At 44.3% G+C, this 22,573-nt stretch overlaps 2 long non-coding RNA genes across 2 annotated transcripts in view; both read right to left on the bottom strand.

Moving 5' to 3' along the window:
- Positions 1-840, bottom strand: part of LOC311601774 — a 1,545-nt gene extending 705 nt beyond the window's left edge. Inside the window, exon 1 of the long non-coding RNA XR_014780652.1 lies at positions 20-840. This is a non-coding gene — a long non-coding RNA (uncharacterized lncRNA). The remainder of the gene's footprint in view (positions 1-19) is intronic.
- LOC311601773 overlaps positions 1-21,207 on the bottom strand; it is a 24,920-nt gene extending 3,713 nt beyond the window's left edge. Inside the window, exons 1-2 of the long non-coding RNA XR_014780651.1 lie at positions 21,157-21,207; positions 10,388-11,141 (exon numbers count right to left, since the gene is read on the bottom strand). This is a non-coding gene — a long non-coding RNA (uncharacterized lncRNA). The remainder of the gene's footprint in view (positions 1-10,387; positions 11,142-21,156) is intronic.
- Positions 21,208-22,573: the final 1,366 nt, after the last annotated feature.

Here is a 22,573-nt window from a genome sequence, read left to right as displayed (position 1 = left end):
CCCTAACCCTAACCCTAACCCTAACCCTAACCGTAACCCTAAGCCTATTCCTAACCCTGAGTCCTACTCTAACCCTAACCCTAACCCTATCCCTAACCCTAACCCTAACTCTAACCCTACCCCTAAGCCGAACAGTAACCCTAACCCTAACCCTAACCCTAATCCTAACCCTAACCCTAACACCAACCCAAACAGTAACCCTAAGCCTACCCTAACACTGAGTCCTAACCCTAACCCTAACCCTAACAATAACCTTAACCCTAAACATAACCCTAAACCTAACAGTAACTCTAAGCCTAACCCTGAGCCTAAACCTAACCCTAAACCTAACCCTAACCCTAATCCTAAAACTAAACCTAAACCTAACCCTAACCAGAACCCTATCCCTAACCCTAACCCTAACCCTAATCCTAACAGTAACCCTAAGCCTAATCCTAACTCTGAGTCCTAACCCTAAACCTAACCCTAACCGTAAGAGTAACCCTAAGGTTAACCTTAACCCTAAGAACTCACCCTAACCCTAACCCTAAGCCTAACCCTAAACCTAACCCTAATCCTAACCCTAAGCCTAACACTAACCCTAACCCTAACCCTGAGTCCTAACCCTAACCCTAACCCTACCCTAAACCTAAACCTAACACTAACCCTAACCCTAACCCTAACCCTAAACCTAACCCTAAACCTAAACATAACCTTAACCCTAAAGCTAACCATAAACCTAACCCTAACCATAACCCTAACCCTAACACTAACCATAAGCCTAACCCTAAACCTGGATCCTAAACCTAACCCTAACCCCCAACCCTTTACCCTAACCCTAAGCCTAAACCTAACACTAACCCTAACCCTAAACATAACCATAAAAATAACCCTAACCGTAAGCCTAAGCCTAACCCTGGCTCCTAAATCGAACAATAACCCTAACCCTAACCCTAACCCTAACCTTAACCTTAACTCTAACCCTAACAGTAACCCTAAGGCTAACCATAATCCTGAGTCCTAACCATAACCCTAAACTTAACCCTAACATTAACCCTAACCTTAACCCTAACCCTAACCCTAACTGTAACCCTAAGCCTAACCCTAAACCTGAGTCCTAACACCAATCCTAACCCTAACCCTGAGTCCTAACCCTAACCCTAACCATAACCCTAAACCAAAGCCTAACCCAACCGTAAGAGTAAACCTAACGCTAACCCTAACCCTGAGCCCTAACGCTAACCCTAAACCTAACCCTAAGCTTAACCCTAAACCTAACCCTAATCCTAACCCGAAGCCTAACACTAACCCTAACCCTAACACTAACAGTAACCCTAAGCCTAAGCCTTACCCTAACCCTAACCTTAACCCTAACCATAAGAGTAACCCTAAGCGTACCCAAACCCTGAGTCCTAACCCTAAACCTAACCCTAACCATAAGCCTAACCATAAGCCTAACCCTAACCCTAACCCTAACCCTAACCCTAAACCTAACCCTAACCCTAATCCTAACCCTAAACATATCCCTACCCCTACCCCTAAACCTAACCCTAACCCTAACAGTAACCCTAAGCCTAACCCTAACACGGAGTCCTAACCCTAAACCTAACCCTTACCTTAACCATAAGAGTAAACCTAAGGCTAAACCTAACCCTGAGTCCTAACCCTAACCCTAACCCTAACCCTAAGCCTAACCGTAAACCTAAACCGAATCCTAACCCTAAGCCTAATACTAACACAAACCCTAACCCTGAGTCCTAACCTTAACCCTAACCCTAACCCTAGCCTAACCGTAAATCTAAACCGAATCCTAACCCTAAGCCTAATACTAACCCAAACCCTAACCCTGAGGCCTAACCCTAACCCTAACCCTAACATTAACTCTAACCTTAAACCTAACCCTAAACCTAGCCCTATCCCTAACCCTAACGCTAATGCTAACCCTAACCCTAACCCAACCCTAAACCTAACCCTTACCCTATTCCTAACAGTAACCCTAAGTCTAACCCTAACCCTGAGTCCGAACCCTAATCCTAACCCTACCCTAACGCTAACCCTAACCCTAAACCTAACCCTAAACCGAACCCTAACCCTAACCCCAACCATAACCCTAACTCTAACAACAGTAAGCGTAAGCCTAACCGTAACTCTCAGTCCTATCCCTAATCCTAACCCTAACCCTGTCCCTAACCCTATCCCTAACCCTATCTCTAACCCTAACCTTAACCTTAACCTTAACCCAAACTGTAACCCTAAGCCTAACCCTAACCCTGAGTCCTAACCATAACACTAACCCTAACCCTAACCCTCACTGTAATCCTAAGCCAAACCCTAACCCTAACCCTAACCCTAACCCCTAACACTTTACCGTAACCCTAAGCCTAACCCTAACCGTAAACATAACCCTAACACTAAACCTAACCCTAACCCTAACCCTATCCCTAACCCTAAGCCTAACCCTAACCCTAAATCTAATCATAATCCTAACTGTAACCCTAAGCCTAAACCTGACTCTGAATCCTAACCCTAAACCTAACCCTAACCCTAAATCTAACCCTAACCCTAACCCTAACAATAACCCAAAGCCTAACCCTAGTCCTGAGTCTTAACCCTAACCCCAATCCTAACCCTAACCCTAACCCTAACAGTAGCCCTAATAGTAACCCTAACCCTGAGTCCTAACCCTAACCCTAAAACTCACCTTAACTCTTAGCCTAACCCTAACCCTGGGTCCTAACCCTAACCCTAACCCTAAACCTAACCCCTAAACCTTTACCCTAATTCTAAGGCTAACCCAAAACCTAACAATAACTCTAACCCTGAGTCCTAACCCTAATACTAACCCTAACACTGAGTCCTAAACCTAACCCTAACCCTAACCCTAACCTTAACCCTAACCCTAACACTAACCCTAAGCCTAACCCTAGCCCTGGGTCCTAAACCCTACCCTAACCATAACCCTAACCCCTAACCCTTTACCCCAACCCTAAGCCTAACCCTAACCATAACCATAACCATAACCATAACCCTGAGTCCTAACCCTAATACTAACCTTAACCCTGAGTCCTAACCCTAATCTTAACCCTAAACCTAACCGTAACCCTAATCTTAACCCTAAGCCTAACACTAATCCTAACCCTAACCCTGAATCATAAACCTAACCCTAACCTTAACCCTAAACCTAACAGTAACCCTAAGCCTAACCCTGAGCCTAAACCTAACCGTAACCCTAAACCTATCCCTAAACCTAAACCTAAGCCTAAACCTATCCCACACTCTAACCGTAAACTTATCCCTAACCCTAACCCAAACCCTAGTCCTAACAGTAACCCTAAGCCTAACCCTAACTCTGAGTTTTAACCCTAAACCTGACACTAACCCTAACCGTAAGAGTAACGCTAAGGCTAACCCTAAACCTGAGTCCTAACCCTAAGCCTAACCCTAACCCTAAACCTAAGCCTAACCCTAAACCTAACCCTAAGCCTAACACTACCCTAGCCCTAACCCTGAGTAGTAACCCTAACCCTAAACCTAACTGTACCCTAAACCTAACCCTAACACTAACCCTAACCCTAACCCTATCCCTAAACCTAACCCTAAACCTAAACCTAACCATAACCCTAAAGCAAACCCTAACCCTAACCTGAACCCTAACCCTAACACTAACCATAAGCCTAACCCTAACCCTGGGTCCTAAACCTAACCCTAACCCTAACCCCCAACCCTTTAACCTAACCCTAAGCCTAACCCTAACACAAACCCTAACCCTAACCATAAACCTAAAACTAACCCTAACCCTAAGCCTAACCCTAACCCTGGATGCTAAATCGAACAATAACCCTAACCCTAACACTAAGCCTAACCCTAACCTTAAGCCTAACCCTAACAGTAACACTAAGCCTAACCCTAACCCTGAATCCTAACCCTTATCCTAACCCTAACCGTGAGTCCTAACCCTAACCCTAACCATAACCCTAAACCTAAAGCTAACCCTAACCCTAACCCTAACCCTAACCCTAACCATATCCCTAACCCTAACCCTAACCCTAACCCTAACAGTAACCGTAAGCCTAACCCTAACACTGAGTGCTAACCCTAAACCTAACCCTAACCATAGCCGTAAGAGTAAACCTAAGGCTAACCCTAACCCTGAGTCCTAACCCTAACTGTAACCGTAACCCTAAGCCTAACCCTAAACCTAACCCGATTCCTAACCCTAAGCCTAATCCTAACACTAACCCTAACTGTGAGTCCTAACTCTAACCCTAACCCTAACCCTAACATTAACCCTAACCCTAAACCTAACCCTAAACCTAACCCTATCCCTAACCCTAACGCTAACGCTAACCCTAACCCTAACCCAACCCTAAACCTAACCCTAAACCTAAACCTAACAGTAACCCTAAGTCTAACCCTAACCCTAAGTCCTAACCCTACCCTAACACTAACCCTAACCCTAACCCTAAACCTAACCCTATCCCCAAACCTAACAGTAACCCTAAGCATGACCCTAACACTGAGTCCTAACCGTAACCCTAAACCTAACCCTATCCCAAATAGTAACACTAAGCCTAACCCTAACCCTGAGTCCTAACCTTAAACCCAACCCTAACCCTATCCCTAACAGTAACCCTAAGCCTACCCTAACCCTGAGTACTAACCCTAACCCTACCCTAACACTGAGTCCTAAACCTAACCCTAACCCTAACCGTAACCATAACCCTAACCTTAACCCTAACCATATACTTATCCCTATCCCTAACCCTAAGAATAACCCTAACCTTAACCCTAACCTGAACCCTAACAGTAACCCTAAGCCTAACCCTAACACTGAGTCCTAACCCTAACCCTAACCTTAACACTAACAATAACCGTAACCCTAAGCCTTACCCTAACTCTGAGACATAACCCGACCCTAACACTAACCCTAACCCTAACCGTAAACCTAACCCTATCCCCAAACCTAACAGTAACCCTAAGCATGACCCTAACACTGAGTCCTAACCGTAACCCTAAACCTAACCCTATCCCAAACAGTAACACTAAGCCTAACCCTAACCCTGAGTCCTAACCCTAAACCCAACCCTAACCCTATCCCTAACAGTAACCCTAAGCATACCCTAACCCTGAGTACTAACCCTAACCCTACCCTAACACTGAGTCCAAAACCTAACCCTAACTCTAACCGTAACCATAACCCTAACCTTAACCCTAACCATATCCTTATCCCTATCCCTAACCCTAAGAATAACCCTAACCTTAACCCTAACCTGAACCCTAACAGTAACCCTAAGCCTAACCCTAACACTGAGTCCTAACCCTAACCCTAACCTTAACCCTAACAATAACCGTAACCCTAAGCCTAACCCTAACTCTGAGTCCTAACCCTAACCCTAACCTTAACCCTAAACCTAACCCTACACCTAACAGTAACCCTAAGCCTAACCCTGAGCCTAAACCTAACCCTAACCCTAAACCTAACCCTAACCCTAATCCTAAACCTAAACCTAACCCTAACCGTTACCCTATCCCTAACCCTAACGCTAACCCTAATCCTAACAGTAACCCTAAGCCTAACTCTAACTGAGTCCTAACCCTAAACCTAACCCTAACCCTAACCGTAAGAGTAACCCTAAGGGTAACCCTAACCCTGAGTCCTAACAGTAACCCTAACCCTAAGCCTAACCCTAAACCTAACCCTAATCCTAACCCTAAGCCTAACACTAACCCTAACCCTAACCCTGAGTCCTAACCTTAACCCTAACCCTAACCCTACCCTAAACATAACCCTAACCCTAACCCTAACCCTAAACCTAACCCTAACCCTAATCCTAAACCTAAACCTAACCCTAACCGTTACCCTATCCCTAACCCTAACGCTAACCCTAATCCTAACAGTAACCCTAAGCCTAACTCTAACTGAGTCCTAACCCTAAACCTAACCCTAACCCTAACCGTAAGAGTAACCCTAAGGGTAACCCTAACCATGAGTCCTAACAGTAACCCTAACCCTAATCCTAACCCTAAGCCTAACACTAACCCTAACCCTAACCCTGAGTCCTAACCTTAACCCTAACCCTAACCCTACCCTAAACATAACCCTAACCCTAACCCTAACCCTAACCCTAACACTAACACTAACACTAACACTAACAAAAATCCTAAGCCTAACCCTCACCCTGAATCCTAACCCTAACCCTAACCCTAACAGTAACCCTAAGGCTAACCCTAAGCCTGAGTCCTAACCCTAACCCGAACACTAACCCTAACCCTAAGCCTAACCCTAACAGTATCCCTAAGCCTAACCCTAACACTTAGTCCTAACAATAACCTTAAGCTTAACCCTAACCCTAACTCTAACCCTTAACCTAACCCTAACCCTAACACTAACCCTAACCCTAACACTAACCCTAACCCTAACACTGAGTTCTAACCCTAAACCTAACCCTAATCCTAACCCTAAACTTAACCTAAATACTAATCCTAAGCCTAAACCTAACCCTGAGTCCTATACGCAACCCTAATGATAACCCTAACCATAACCCTAACCCTCACCCTCACCCTAACCCTAACAGTAACCCTAAGACTAAACATAACCCAGAGTACTAACCCTAACCCTAACAGTTAACCTAAGCCTAACCCTAACCCTATCCCAAACACTAACCGTAACCCTAACCTTAACCCTAACCCTAACCATAAAAATAACCCTAAGGCTAACCCTAATCCTGAGTCCTAACCATAACCCTAAACTTAACCCTAACACTAAATCTAACCCTAACCCTAACATTAACCCTAACCCTAACAGTAACCCTAATCCTAACCCTAACCCTGAGTCCTAAACCTAACCCTAACCCTAAACTTTACATTAAACCTAACACTAAACCTAACAGTAAACCTAACAATAAACCTAACTCTAACCCTAACCCTAACTCTAAAACTAACAGTAACCCTAATCCTAACCCTAACCCTAACCCAAACACTAACACTAACCGTAACCCTAACAGTATCCCTAAGACTAACCCTAACCCTGAGTCATAACCCTAACCCTAACAAAAACCCTAACCCTAACCCTAACTGTAACCGTAACCCTAAGCCTAACACTAAGGATGAGTCCAAACCCTAACCCTAACCCTATCCCTAACCCTAATCCTACCCCTACCCCTAACCCTAACAATAACCCTAAGAATAACCCTAACCCTAACCCTAAACCTAAACCTAACCCTAACAGTAATGCTAAGCCTAACCCTAACCCTGAGTCCTAACCCTAACCCTAACACTAATCTGAACCCTAACTCTAACCCTCATCCTAACTCTAATCCTAACCCTAACCCTTAGTCCTAATCCTAACCATAACCCTAACACTAAACCTAACAATAAACCTAACGCTAACCCTAAAACTAACAGTAACATTAATGCTAACCCTAACCCTGAGTCCTAAACCTAACACTAACCCTAACCCAAACACTAACACTAACCCTAACAGTAGCCCTAAGACTAACCCTAACCATGAGTCCTAATCCTAAACCCAACCCAAACCCTAACCCTAACCCTAACAGTAACCCTAAGCCTAACCCTAACTCTGAGTGCTAACACTAACACTAACACTAACACTAATCCTTACCCTAACCCTAAACCTAACCCTAACCATAACCCTAACTGTAAACCTAACCTTAACAGTAACCCTAACCCTAACCCTAACAGTAACCCTAAGCCTAACCCTAACTCTGAGTCCTAACCATAACCCTAACCCTAATCATAACCATAACCCTAACACTAAACCTAACACTTAAAGTAACCCTAAGCCTAACACTACCCTGAGTCCTAACCCTAACCCTAACTCAAACCCTAATCCTAACCCTAACCTTAACTCTAACCATAACCTAAGCCTGACCCTAACAATGAGTCCTAACCTTAACCCTAACCCTAACCCTATCACTAACCCTAACCTTACCCTAACCCTAACCCTACCGCTAACCCAAATACTAACCCTTAGAGTAACCCTAACCCTAACCCTAAACCTATCCCTAAACCTAACAGTAACCCTAAGCCTAACCCTAACCCTGAGCCCTAACCCTAAGCCTAACCTGAAGAGTAACCCTAAGCCTAACCCTAACGCTGAGTCCTAAACCTAACCCTAACCCTAACACTAACCCTAACCCTAAGCCAAACCCTAACCCTAACACTAATCCTAAGCCTATCCCTAACCCTGAGTCCTAATCCTAACCCTAACCCTAGCCCTAACAGTAACCCTAAGCCTAACCCTAACCTTGAGTCCTAACCCTAACCCTAACCCTACCCCTAACCCTTACCCTAACCCTAACCCTAACCTTAACACTAACCCTAACCCTAACGCTAAACCTAACCCTATCCTTAACACTAACCCCAACCCTAACAGTAAAACTAAGCCTAACCTTAACCCTGAATCCTAACCCTAACCCTAACCCTAACCCTAACTCTAACCCTATCCCTCAGTCCTAACCCTAACCCTAACCCTAACCCCGAATGTAACCCTAACATTACACTAATGCTGAGTCCTAACCCTAACCCTAATCCTAACACTAACCCCAACCCTAAACCTAACCCTGACCCTAACAGTAATCTCGAAGCCTAACTCTAACCCTGAGTCCTTACCCTAACCCTTACCCTAACCCTAACAGTAACCCTAAGCCTAACCCTAATCCTGAGTCCTAACCTGACCATAACCCTAACCCTAACAGTAACCCTAAGCCTAACCGTATTCCTGAGTACTAACCCTAACCCTAACACTAAAAATAACCCTAACCCTAACACTAACACTAACCGTAACCCTAATCGTGAGTCCTAACACTAACCCTAACCCTAACCTAACCCTAAACCTAACACTAATCCTAAACCTAACCCTAACCCGGATTCCTAATCCTAACCCTAACCCTTGCCCTAACAGTAACCCTAAACCTAAACCTAACCTTGAGTCCTAACCCTAACACAAACCCTAACCCTAACCCTTACCCTAACACTAACCCTAACCTTAAACCTAACCCTAACCCTAACAGAAACCCGAAGCCTAACCCTATCCCTGAGTCCTAACCCTAACCCTAACCCTAAACTTAACCCTAACTCTAACCCTAACACTGAGTCCTAACCCTAACCCTAACCCTATCCCTGACCCTAAACCTAACCCAAACCCTAACACTAACACTAACCCTAACAATAACCCTAAGCCTAACACTAACCCTAACCCTCACTCTAACCCTTAGTCCTAACCCTAACCCTGAGTCCTAACCCTAACCCTAACCCTAACAGTAACCCTATGACTAACCCTAATCCTGAGTCCTAACCCTGACCCTAACCCTAACCCTAAACCTAACCGAAATCCTGAGTACTAACCCTAACCCTAACACTAAACATAACCCTACCTGTAACACTAACACTAAACCTAACCCTAATCCTGAGTCCTAACCCTAACCCTAACCCTAACCTAACACTAAGCCCAACACTAATCCTTAGCCTAACCCTAACCCTGAGTCCTAATCCTAACCCTAACCCTAGCCCTAACAGTAACCCTAACCCTAACCCTAACCCTGAGTCCTAACCCTAACACTAACCCTACCCCTAACCCTTACCCTAACCCTAAGCCTAACACTAACACTAACCCTAATCCTAACAGTAACCCTAAGCCTAACCCTAACCCTAACCCTAACTTTAACCCTGAGTCTGAACCCTAAACCTAACGCTAACCCTGAGTCCTAACCCTAACCCTAACCTTAACCCTAACGCTAACCATAACCCTACCCCTAACACTAACAGTAACCCTAAGCATAAACTTAACCCTAACCCTAACCCTAAATCTAACCCTGACAGTAACCCTAAACCTAACCCTAACCCTGAGTCCTAACCATAACCATAACCCTAACGTAACCATAACCCTAACCCTTAACACAACTCTAACCCTATCTCTAACCCTAACCCTAACCCCAATCGTAAGCCTAACCCTAATGTTAACCCTAAACCTAAGCCTAACCCTAACCTTCAGTCCTAACCCTAACCTAACCCTAACCCTAACCCTAACCCTAAGCCTAACCCTGAGTCCTAACCTTAACATAAACCTAAACCTAACGCTAACCCTAACCCTAACCCAACCCTAACACTAACCCTAAGCCTAACCCTAACCCTAAGCCTAACCCTAAACTTAAAACTAACCCTACCCCTACCCCTAACACTATAACCTGACATTAACTTTAAACCTAACACTACCCCTAACCCTAACCCAGATTCCTAACCCTAACCTAACCCTAAACCTAACCCTAACTGTAACCATGAGCCTAACCTTACCCTAACCTTAATCATAACACTAAACCTGAGTACTAACCCTAACCCTAACACTAACCCTAACACTAACCTAACCCTAACCCTAACCCTAACCCTAAACCTATCTTTAACCCTAACCCTAACCCTAACCCTGAGTCCTAAGCCTAACCTAACCCTATGCCTAACCATAACCCTAATCCTAACACTAACTTTAACCCTAGAACCTTACGCTAACACTTTAACCCTAACCCTAACCCTGAGTCCGAATTCTAAACAAACCCTAACCATAAAACTACCCCTAACCCTTAACCCTAAACCTGAGTCCTAACCCTAACCCAACCCTAACCCAAACCTAACCCTTTGTCCTAACCCTAACACTAACTCTAAGCCTAAACCTAACCCTAAACCTAATCCTAAATCTAACCCTGAGTACTAACCCTAACCTAACTCTAACCCTAAGCATAACGCTAATCCTAACACTAACCCTGATTCTTAACCCTAACCTAACCCTAACCCTAACAATGAGCCCTAACAGTAACCTAACTCTAAACCTAACCCTAACCCTAACTCTAAAGCTAACACTACCTTAACCCTAACTCTAACCCTATCCCTAATCCTAACCCTAAACTTAGCCCTAACCCTAACCCTAACCCTAATTCTGAGTCCTAACCCTAACCTAAACCTAACACTAACCCTAACCTGAACTGTAACCGTAACCCTAACCCTAACTCTAACCCTAACTCTAACCCTAACAAGCCTAACCCTAAACCTAAGCCTAACCTTAACCCTAACCCTGATTCCTAAACCAAACGTAACCCTAAACCTAAAACTAATCCTAACCCTTATCCTAACGCTATCCCTACCTTAACCCTAACCTAACCCTAAACCTAAACCTAACCCTAACCCTAACCCTGACGCTAACCATAATCCTAACCTTCACCCTAACCCTAAACCTAACCCTAACCCCAACCCTAACCCTAAACCTAACCCTCACCCTAACCCTAAACCTAACCCTAACTCTAACCATAACCATAACAGTAACCCTAAGCCTAACCCTAACTCCGAGTCCTAACCATATACCTAACCCTAACCCTACCCTAACCCTAACCCCAAGTCTAACCTTAAACCTAACCCTAACCTAACCCTAACCCTAACCCTAACCCTAACCGTAACCCTACACTGAGTAACCCGAAGCCTAACCCTAACCCTGAGTCCTAACCCTAACCCTAACCCTCAACCTAACCCTAACCCTAACCCTAACACTAACCCTAACACTAACCCTCACCCTCACCCTCGCCCTAACCCTAAACCGAACCCTAAACCTAAACCGAACCCTAACATTAACCCTAAGCCTAACCCTAACCCTGAGTCCTAACCCTAACCCTAACCCTCAACCTAACCCTAACCCTAACCCTAACCCTAACACTAACCCTAACACTCACCCTCACCCTCACCCTCACCCTAACCCTAAACCGATCCCTAAACCTAACCCTAACCCTAACATTAACCCTAAGCCTAACCCTAACCCTGAGTCCTAACCCTAACCCTAACCCTGACCCTAACCATAATCTTAACACTAACCCTAACTCTAATTCTAACCTTAACCCTAATCCTGCACCTAACGCTAACCCAGAGATCTAACCCTAACCTAACCCTAACACTAAACCTAACCCTAACCCTGAATCCTAATCCTAACCTAACCCTAACCCTAATTTTAACCCTAACCCTAACAGTGAGTCCTAAGCCTAACCTAACCCTAACCCTAATCCTAACTCCTAACTCTAACACACTAACCCTAACCTTAACCGTAACTCGAACGAGATTCCTAACCCTGAGTCCTAACCCTAACCTAACCCTAACCCTAAACCTAAACCTAAACCTAACGCTAAAACTACCTTAACCCTAACCCTAATCTTAACGCTAACCCTAACACTAACCATAACCATAACCATAACCGTAACCGTAACACTAACCCTAATCCTAACCCAAACCCCAACCCTAACCATTACCCCAACTCTAACACCTAACCCAATCCCTAACCGTAACCCTAAGGCTAACCCTAACCCTGAGTCCTAAACCTAACTCTAACCCTAACTCTAAACCTAAACCTAATCCTATCCCTAACCCTAACCCTTACCCTAACCCTAACAGTAACCCTAAGCCTAACCCTAACACTGAGTCCTAACCCTAACCCTAACACTAACACTAACACTAACCCTAACCCTAACAGTAACCCTAAGCCTAACGTTAACCCTCAGTCCTAACCCTAACCATAAACCTAACCCTAACCCCAATCCTAAGCCTATCCCTAACCCTATCCCTAAACATAAACCTAACCTTGAGTCCTAACCCTAACCTAACACTAATCCTAACCCTAAACTTAACCCTCACCCTGACTCCTAACCGTAACATGAAACTAAACCTAACCCTAACCGTAACCCTAACCCTAACTTAACCCTAACCCTAAACCTAACCCTAAACCTAACCGTAACCCTAATCCTGACTCTAACCATAATCCTAACCCTAACCCCAACTCTAATTCAAATCTTAACCCTAATCCTGCACCTAACCCTAACCCAGAGACCTAACCCTAATCTAAACCTAACCCTGAGTTCTAAACCTAACCTAACCCTAACTCTAATCTTAACCCTAACCCTAACGCTCACACTGAGTCCTAAGCCTAAGCTAACGCTAACCCTAACCCTAACCCTAAAAATAACCCTAACCCTAATCCTAACACCAAACCCTAACACACTAACCCTAACCCTAAACCTAACTCTAGCCCTATTCCTAACTCTGAGTCCTGACCCTAACCTAAGCCTAACCCTAACCCTAACCCTAAACATAAACATAAACCTAATCCTAACCCTAACCCTAACCATGACCCTAATCATAATCTTAACCCTAGCCCTAACTCTAATGCTAAGCTTAACCTTAATCTTGAACCTAACCCAAACCCAGAGACCTAACCCTAACCTAACCCCAACCCTATCCCTAACCCTGAGTCCTAAGCCTAACCTAACCCTAATCTTAAGCCTAAACCCAATCCTCACACTGAGTCCTAACCCTAACCTAACCCTAACCATAATCCTAACCTTAACACTAACCCAAACCCTAATACTAACCCCTAACCCTAAACCACTAACCCTATTCCTAACACTGAGTCCTAACCCTAACCTAAGACTAACCCTAACCCTAAACCTAAACCTAAACCTAACGCTAACCCTACCTTAACCCTAACCCTAATACTAACCCTAACCCTAACCTGAACCCTAACAATGACCCTAAGACTAACCCTAACTCTGAGTCCTAACCCTAACCCTAACCCTAACTGTAACATGAAAATAAACCTAACCCTAACCCTAAACCTAAACCTAAACCTAACTCTAAACCTAACCCTAACCCTAACCCTGACCCTAACCATAATCCTAATCCTAACCCTAACTCTAATTCTAAACTTAACCCTAATCTTGCACATAACCCTAACCCAGAGACCTAACCCTAACCTAACCCTAAACCTAACCCTAACCCTCACACTGAGTCCTAAGCCTAACCTAACCCTAAACCTAACCCTAACCCTAAACCTAACTCTAACCCTAATCCTACTCCTAACCCTAAAACCTAACCCACTAACCCTAATCCTAACCCTAACTCAACCCTACCCCTAACCCTGAGTCCTAACCCTAACCTAAGCCTAATCCTAATCCTAAACCTAACCCTAAAACTAACGCTAACCCTACTTTAAACCTAGCTCTAATCCTAGCCCTAACCCTAAACCTAAACCTAACCCTAACGCTAACCCTAAGCCTAACACTAACCCTGACCCTAACCCTAACCTCTAACCCTAACCCTAACCCTAACCCTTAACCCTAACCCTAACCCTAACCCCTAACCCCTAACCCCTAACCCTAACCCTAACCCTGAGTCCTAACCCTAACCCTAACCCTAATTCTAACCCTAACCCTAACGCTAACTCTAATTCTAACCTTAAGCCGAATCATGCACCTAACCCTAAATCAGAGACCTAACCCTAACCTAACCCTAACCCTAACCCTGAGTCCTGATCCTAACCTAACCCTATCCCTAAACCTAACCCTAACCCTAAACCCAATCCTAAGCCTATCCCTAACCCTATCCCTAAACCTAAATCTACCCTTGAGTCCTAACCCTAACCTAACACTAATCCTAACCCTAAATTTAACGCTCACCCTGACTCCTAACCTTAACATGAAACTAAACGTAACCCTAACCATAAGCCTAACCCTAACCCTAACCTAACCCTAACCCTAAACCTAACTCTAAACCTAACCCTAACTCTAACCCTGACCCTAACCATTATCCTAACCCTAACCCTACCTCTAATTCTAATCTTAACCCTAATGCTGCACCTAACCCTAACCCAGAGACCTAACCCTAACCTAACCCTAACGCTTAGTCCTAAGCCTAACCTAACCCTAACCCTAACCCTAACCCCAACCCTAACCCTAACCCCTAACCCCTAACCCTAAACCTAGCTGAAAACCTAAGCCTATCCCTAACCCTATCCCTAAACCTAAACCTAACCTTGAGTCCTAATCCTAACCTAACACTAATGCTAACCCTAAACTTAACCTTCACCCTGACTCCTAACCCTAACATGAAACTAAACCTAACCCTAACCCTAACCCTAACCCTAACCCTAAACTAACTCTAAACCTAACCCTAACCCTAACCCTGGCCCTAAACATAATCCTAACCCTAACCCTAACTCTAACCCTAACCCTAATCTTAACCCCAAACCCTAACCCACTAACCCTAACCCTAACTCTAACCCTACTCCTAACCCTGAATCCTAACCCTAACATAAGCCTAACCCAAACCCTAACCCTAAACCTAAGGCTAACCCTACCTTAACCCTAACTCTAAACCTAACCCTAAACCTAAACCTAACACTAACCCTAACCCTAACACTAACCCTAACTCCTAACCCTAACCCTAACCATAACCCTAGCCCCTAATCCCTAACCCTAACCCTAACCCTAAGCCTAAACCTAAACCTATCCGTAACCCTAAACCAACCCTAACTCTGATTCCTAACCCTAACCCTAAACCTAAACCTAAACCTAACCCCTAACCCCTAACCCTAACCCTAACAGTAACCCTAAGCCTAACCCTAACCCTTAGTCCTAACCCTAACCCTAACCCTAACCCTAACCCTAACCCTAACCCTAACCCTAACCGTAACCCTAACCCTAACCCTAAGCCTAACAGTAAACGTAGCCCTAAACCTAACCCTGAGTCCTAAACCTAATCCTCACCCTAAACCTAACCCTAACTCTAACCCTAACCCTAATCCTTAGTCCTAACCCTAACCCTAATCCTTAGTCCTAACCCTAATCCTAACCCTAACCCTAACCCTAACCCTATCCCTAACCCTAACCCTAACAGTAACTCTAAGCCTAAGCCTAACCCTTAGGCCTAACCCTAACCCTAAGCCTAACCCTAACCCTAACAGTAAACCTACCCCTAACCCTAACCCTGAGTCTAAAACCTAACCCTCACCCTAAACCTAACCCTAACACTAACCCTAACAGTAATCCTAAACCTAACTTTAAACCTGAGTCCTAAACCTAACCCTAACCCTAACCCTAACCCTTACCTTAACCCTATCCATAACCCTAACCCTAACCCTAACCTTAACCCTAACCATAACCCTAACCATAACCCTAACTCTATTCTAACCTTTACCCTAATCCTGCACCAAACCCTAACCCAGAGACCTAACCCTAATCTATCCCTAACCCTAACCCTAACCCTAACCCTGAGTCCTAATCCTAACCTAACCCTAGCCCTAACCCCAATCTTAAGCCTATCCCTAACCCTATCCCTAAACCTAAACCTAATCTTGAGTGCTAACCCTAACCTAACACTAATGCTAACCATAAACTTAACCCTCACCCTGACTCCTAACCCTAACATGAAACTAACCCTAACACTAACCCTAAACCTAACCCTAAACCTAACCCTAACCCTGACCCTAACCATAATCCTAACCCTAACCCTAACTCTAATTCTAACCTTAACACTAATCCTGCACCTAACCCTAACCCAGAGACGTAACCCAAACCTAACCTTATCCCTAACCCTAACCCTCACACTGAATCCTAAGCCTAACCTAACCCTAACCCTATCTCTAACCCTATTCCTAACCCTGAGTACTAACACTAACCTAAGCCTAACCCTAATGCTAACCCTAACAGTAAAACTAAGCCTAACCCTAACCCTGAGTCCTAACCTTAACCGTAACCCTATCCCTAACCCTAACCTCAATCTTAAGCCTATCCCTAACCCTATTCCTAAACCTAAACCTACACTTGAGTCCTAACCCTAACCTAACACTAATCCTCACCCTAAACTTAACCCTCACTCTGACTCCTAACCATAACATGAAAATATACCTGACCCTAACAATAAACCTAACACTAACCCTAACCTAACCCTAAACCTAAACCTAACGCTAAACCTAACCATAACCCTAACCCTGACCCTAACCCTAACCCTACCTCTAATTCTAACTTTAACCCTAAATCTGCACCTAACCCTAATCCAGAGACCTAACACTAACCTAACCCTAACCCTAACCCTGAATCCTAACCCTAACCTAACCCTAACTCTAATCTTAACCTTAACCCTAACCCTCACACTGAGTCCTAAGCCTAACCTAAACCTAACACTAACCCTAACCCTAATCCTAACCCCAAAACCTAACCCACTAACCCTAACCCTAACCCTAACTCTAACCCAACTTCTAACCCTGAGTCCTAACCCTAACCTAAGCCTAACCCTAACCCTAACCCTAAACCTAACGCTAACCCTACTTAACCCTAACCCTAATCCTAACACTAACCCTAACACTAACCCTAACCCTAACCCTAACTCTAAACTTAACCCTAACCCTAACCCTGACCCTAACCCTAATCCTAACCCTAACCCTAACTCTAATTCTAACCTTAACCCTAATCCTGCACCTAACCCTAACCCAGAGACCTAATCCAAACCTAACCCTAACCCTAACCCTCAAACTGAGTCCTAAGCCTAACCTAACACTAACCCGTTATAACCCTCACAATGAGTCCTAAACCTAACCTAACCCTAACCCTAACCGAACTCTAACCCTAACACTAATCCTAACCCCAAACCCTAACCCACTAACCCTAACCCTAACTCTAACCTTATTCCTAACACTGAGTACTAACCCTAACCTAAGCCTAACCTTAACACTAACCCTTAGCCTAAACCTAACGCTAACCCTACCTTAACCCTAACCCTAACACTAACCCTAACCCTATCCCTAAACCTAACAGTAATCCTAAGCCTAACCCTAAACCTGAGTCCTAACCCTAACTCTTAACCTATCCCTAACCCTAACCCTAACACCAATCCTAAGCCTATTCCTAACCCTATCCCTAAACCTAAACGTACCCTTGAGTCCTAACCCTAACCTAACACTAAATCTAACCTTAAACTTAACCCTCACGCTGACTCCTAACCCTAACATGAAAATAAACCTAACCCTAACCATAACTCTAACACTAAACCTAACCTAACCCTAACCCTAAACCTAACAATAAACCTAACCCTAACCCTGACCCTAACCATGATCCTAAACCTAACTCTACCTCTAATTCTAACCTTAACCCTAATCCTGCACCTAAAACTAACCCAGAGACCTAACCCTAACCAAACCATAACACTAACCCTAACCCTGAGTCCTAAGCCTAACCTAACCCTAACTCTAATCTTAACCCTAACCCTAACCCTCACACTGAGTCCTAAGCCTAACCTAACCCTAACTCTAATCTTAACCCTAACCCTAACCCTCACACTGAGTCCTAAGCCTAACCTAACCCTAACCCTAACACTAACCCTAACCCTAATCCTAACCCCAAACTCTAAACCACTAACCCTAACTCTAACCCTACTCCTAACCCTGAGTCCTAACCCTAACCTAAGCCTAACCCTAACCCTAAACCTAATGCTAGCCCTACCTTAACCCTAACCCTAATCCTAACACTAACCCTAACCTTAACACTAACACTAACCCTAAGCCTAACCTGACCCCTAACCCTAAAAATAACCGTAACCCTAACCCTTAACCCTAACCCTAACGCTAACCCTAACCAGATCACTAACCCTAACCCTAACCCTAACCCTAAGCCTAACCATAATTCTGAGTCCTAACCCTAACACTAACACTAACCCCTAACCCCTAACCCTAACCCTAACCCTAAACCTATCCCTAACCCTAACTCTAACCCTAACTATAACCCTATGCTTAACCCTAACCCTAACACTAACAGTAACCCTAAGTCTAACTCTAACCCTGAGTACTAACCCCAACCCTAAACCTAACCCTAACGGTAACCCTAACCCTAACCCTAACCCTAACCCTAACCCTAACAGTAACCCTAATCCTAACCCTAACACTGAGTCCTAACACTAACCCTAACCCTACCCCTAAACCTAACCCTAAACCTAACCCTAACTGTAATCCTAAGCCTAACCCTAACCCTGAGTCCTAACCCTAACTCTAACTCTAATTCTAACCTTAACACTAATCCTGCACCAAACACTAACCCAGAGACCTAACCCTAACCTAACCTTAACCCTAAACCTAACCCTGAGTCCTAATACTAACTTAAACCTATCCCGAACCCCAACCCTAACCCTAACCCCAATCCTGAGCCTATCCCTAACCCTATCAGTAACCTTGTGTCCTAACCCTAACCTAACACTAATCCTAACCCTAAACTTAACCCTCACCCTGACTCCTAACCCTAACATAAAACTAAATCTAACCCTAACCCTAACCTAACACTAACACTAATCATAAACCTAACGCTAACACTAACTCCTAACCCTAAACCTAATCCAAACCCTAACCCTAACCCTAACAGTAACCTAAGCCAAACCTAACTCTGAGTCCTAACAATAACCCTAACCCTATCCAAAACCATAACCCTAACCCCTAACCCGTAATCCTAACCCTAACCCTAACCATAACCATAACCGTAGCCCTAACCCTATACCTAACCATAACCCTAAACCTAACCCTAACACTAACCCTAAGAGTAACCCTAACCCTAACCCTAAACCTTAGTCCTCACCCTAACCCTAACCCTAACAGTAACCGTAACCCTAACCCAAACCCTAACATTAACCCTAACAATAACAGTAACCCTAAGCCTAAACCTAACCCTGAGTCCTAAACCTACTCCTAACCCTATCCCTAACCCTAACCCTAACCCTAACCCTAACCCTAACCCTAACCCTAACCTTAACCCTAACCCTAACCATAACCCTAACTCTAATTCTAACCTTAAACCTAATCCTGCACCAAACCCTAACCCAGAGACCTAACCCTAATCTAACCCTAACCCTAACCCCAACCCTGAGTCCTAATCCTAACCTAACCCTATCACTAACTCTAGCCCTAACCCCAATCCTAAGCCTATTCCCAACCTTATCCCTAAACCTAAACCTAACATTGAGTCCTAACCCTAACCTAACACTAATGCTAACCCTAAATTTAACCCTCAACCTGACTCCTAACACTAACATGAAACTTAACCTAACCCTAACCCTAACCCTAACCCTAACCCTTAGTCTTAACCCTAACCCTATCCCTAACCCTAACCCTAACTGTAAACTTAACCCTAACCATAATCCTAACCCTAACTCTAACTCTAATTATAACCTTAACCCTAATCCTGCACCAAACCCTACCCCGGGGACCTAACCCTAACCTAACCTTAACCCTAAACCTAACCCTGAGTCCTAACCCTAACCCTAACCCTAACCCTAACCCTAACCCTGACCCTAACTCCTAACCCCGAACCCTAAACCTAACCCTAACCCTAACCATAACCATAACCCTAACCCTAATCCTAACCCTATCTTAACCCTAACTCTAAGCCTAACGTTAACCCTAACCATAACCCTAACCCTAACCATAATACTAACCCTAACCCTGAGTCCTAAACCTAACCCTAAACCTAACTCTAACCCTAACCCTAACCCTAAAACTAACCCTAAACCTATCCCTAACCCTAACCCTTATCCAAACCCTAACCCAAAGCCTAACCATAATCCTAATCCTAACTCTAACTCTAATTCTAACCTTAACCCTAATCCTGGACCAAACCCTAACCCAGAGACCTAACCCTAATCTAACCTTAACCCAAAACCTAACCCTGAGTCCTAACCCTAACCCTAACCCTAACCCTGATCCTAACTTCTAACCCCTAACCCTAACTCTAACCCTAAACCCAATCCTAAGCCTATCCCTACCACTACTCCCAACCTAAACCTAACAGTGAGTACTAATCCTAAACTAAAACTAATGCTAACCCTAACACCAACACTAACACTAACACTAACACTAATCCTAACCCTAACCATAACCATAACACTAACCCTAACCCAAATCCTTAAAGTAACCCTAATCCTAACAATAACCCTGAGTCCTAAACCTAACCTCACCCTATCCCAACCCTAACCCTAACCATAACCATAAACCTAAGCCTAAAAATAACCCGAAGCCTAACCCTAACCCTGAATCCTAACCCTAACCCTAAATCTAACTCTAACCCTAACCCTAACAATAACCCTAACCCTATACCTACCCCTAACCCTAAACCGAACAGTAACTTTAAGCCTAACCCTAACTCTGAGCCCGAACCCTAACCCTAACACTAACCTTAACACTAAACCTAACACTAACAGTAACTCTGAGCATAAGCCTAACTCTGAGTCCTAACACTAACCCTAACCCTAACCCTAACCCTAACCCTAACCCTAAACCTAACAGTAACCCTAAGCCTAACCGTGACCCTGAGTCCTAACCCTAACCCTAAACCTAAACCTAAACCTAACCCTAAGCCTAACACTAACCCTAACACTAACCCTGATTCCTAACCCTAACCCTAACCCTAAACCTAAACCTAACCCTAACCCTAACTCTAATCCTAACCCTAATGCTAACCCTAACCCTAACCCAACCCTAATCCTAATTCAAACCCTAACCCTAACCCTAACCCTAACCCTAACCCTAACCCTAACCCTTAACCCTGAGTCCTAACCCTGACCCAACCCTAACCCAAAACATAATCCTAACCCTAACAGTAACCCTAAGCCTAACCCTAACCCTGAGTCCTAACCCTAACCCTAACATTAACACTAACCCTAACCCTAACCCTAACCCTAACCCTAACCGTAACCCAAACCCTAAATCTAAGCCTAACCCTAACCCTAACTCTATCCCTAACCCTAACCCTAACCCAAAACCTAAACCTAACCCTAACTCTAACCCTGAGTCCTAACCTTAACCCTAAACATACCCCTAACCCTAACCCTAAACCTAACGCTAATCATCACACTAACATTAACCCTAACACTAATCCTAATAGTAACCCCAAGCCTAACACTAACCCTGAGTCCTAACCCTAACTCTAACTATAACCATGACCCTAACCCTAACCCTAACCCTAACTTAGCCCTTAAAGTAACACTAATCCTAACCCTAACACTGAGTCCTAACCCTAAGCTTACCCTACCCCTAACACAAACCCTAACACTAAGCATAACCATAGCCATAACCCTAACCATAACCCTAACCCTGAGTCCTAACCCTAACCCTAAACCTAACCCTAGAGCTAACCATAAACCTAACCCTAACCATAACCCTAACCCTACCCCTAACCCTAACAGTAACCCTAAGCCTAACCCTAACTCTGAGTCCTAACCATAACCCTAACACTACCCCTACCCCTACCCCTAACCCTAACCCTAACCTTAACACTAACACTAACCCTAAGCCTAACACTAACTCTGAGTCCTAACCCTAACCCTAAACTTAACACTAACCGTAACCTTAACACTAATCCTAACAGTAACCCTAAGCCTAACCCTAACCCTCAGTCCTAACCCTAACCCTAACCCTAACCCTAACCTTAACCCTAACCCTAACTGTAACCCTAAGCCTAACTTTAACCCTGAGTCCTAACCCTGACCCAACCCTAACCCAAAACATAAACCTAACGCTAACAGTAACCCTAAGCCTAACCCTAACCCTGAGATCTAACCCTAAAACTAACCCTAACCCTAACACTAACACTAACCCTAACCCTAACCCTAACCCTAATCCTAACCCTAACCCTAACTCCAACCCTATACCTAAGACTAACCCTAATCCTAACCCTATCCCTAACTCTAAACCTAACCCTAACCCTAACCATAACCCTAACCCTAACCGTAAACCTTAACCTTA

The sequence above is a fragment of the Acomys minous genome (genome assembly GCF_964271855.1).
Source record: "Acomys minous genome assembly, chromosome: 7".
In the NCBI taxonomy this organism is placed as follows: Eukaryota; Metazoa; Chordata; class Mammalia; order Rodentia; family Muridae; genus Acomys; species Acomys minous.
Note: the sequence above shows the minus strand (reverse complement) of the source record. Positions and strands in the feature narration are given on the sequence as shown.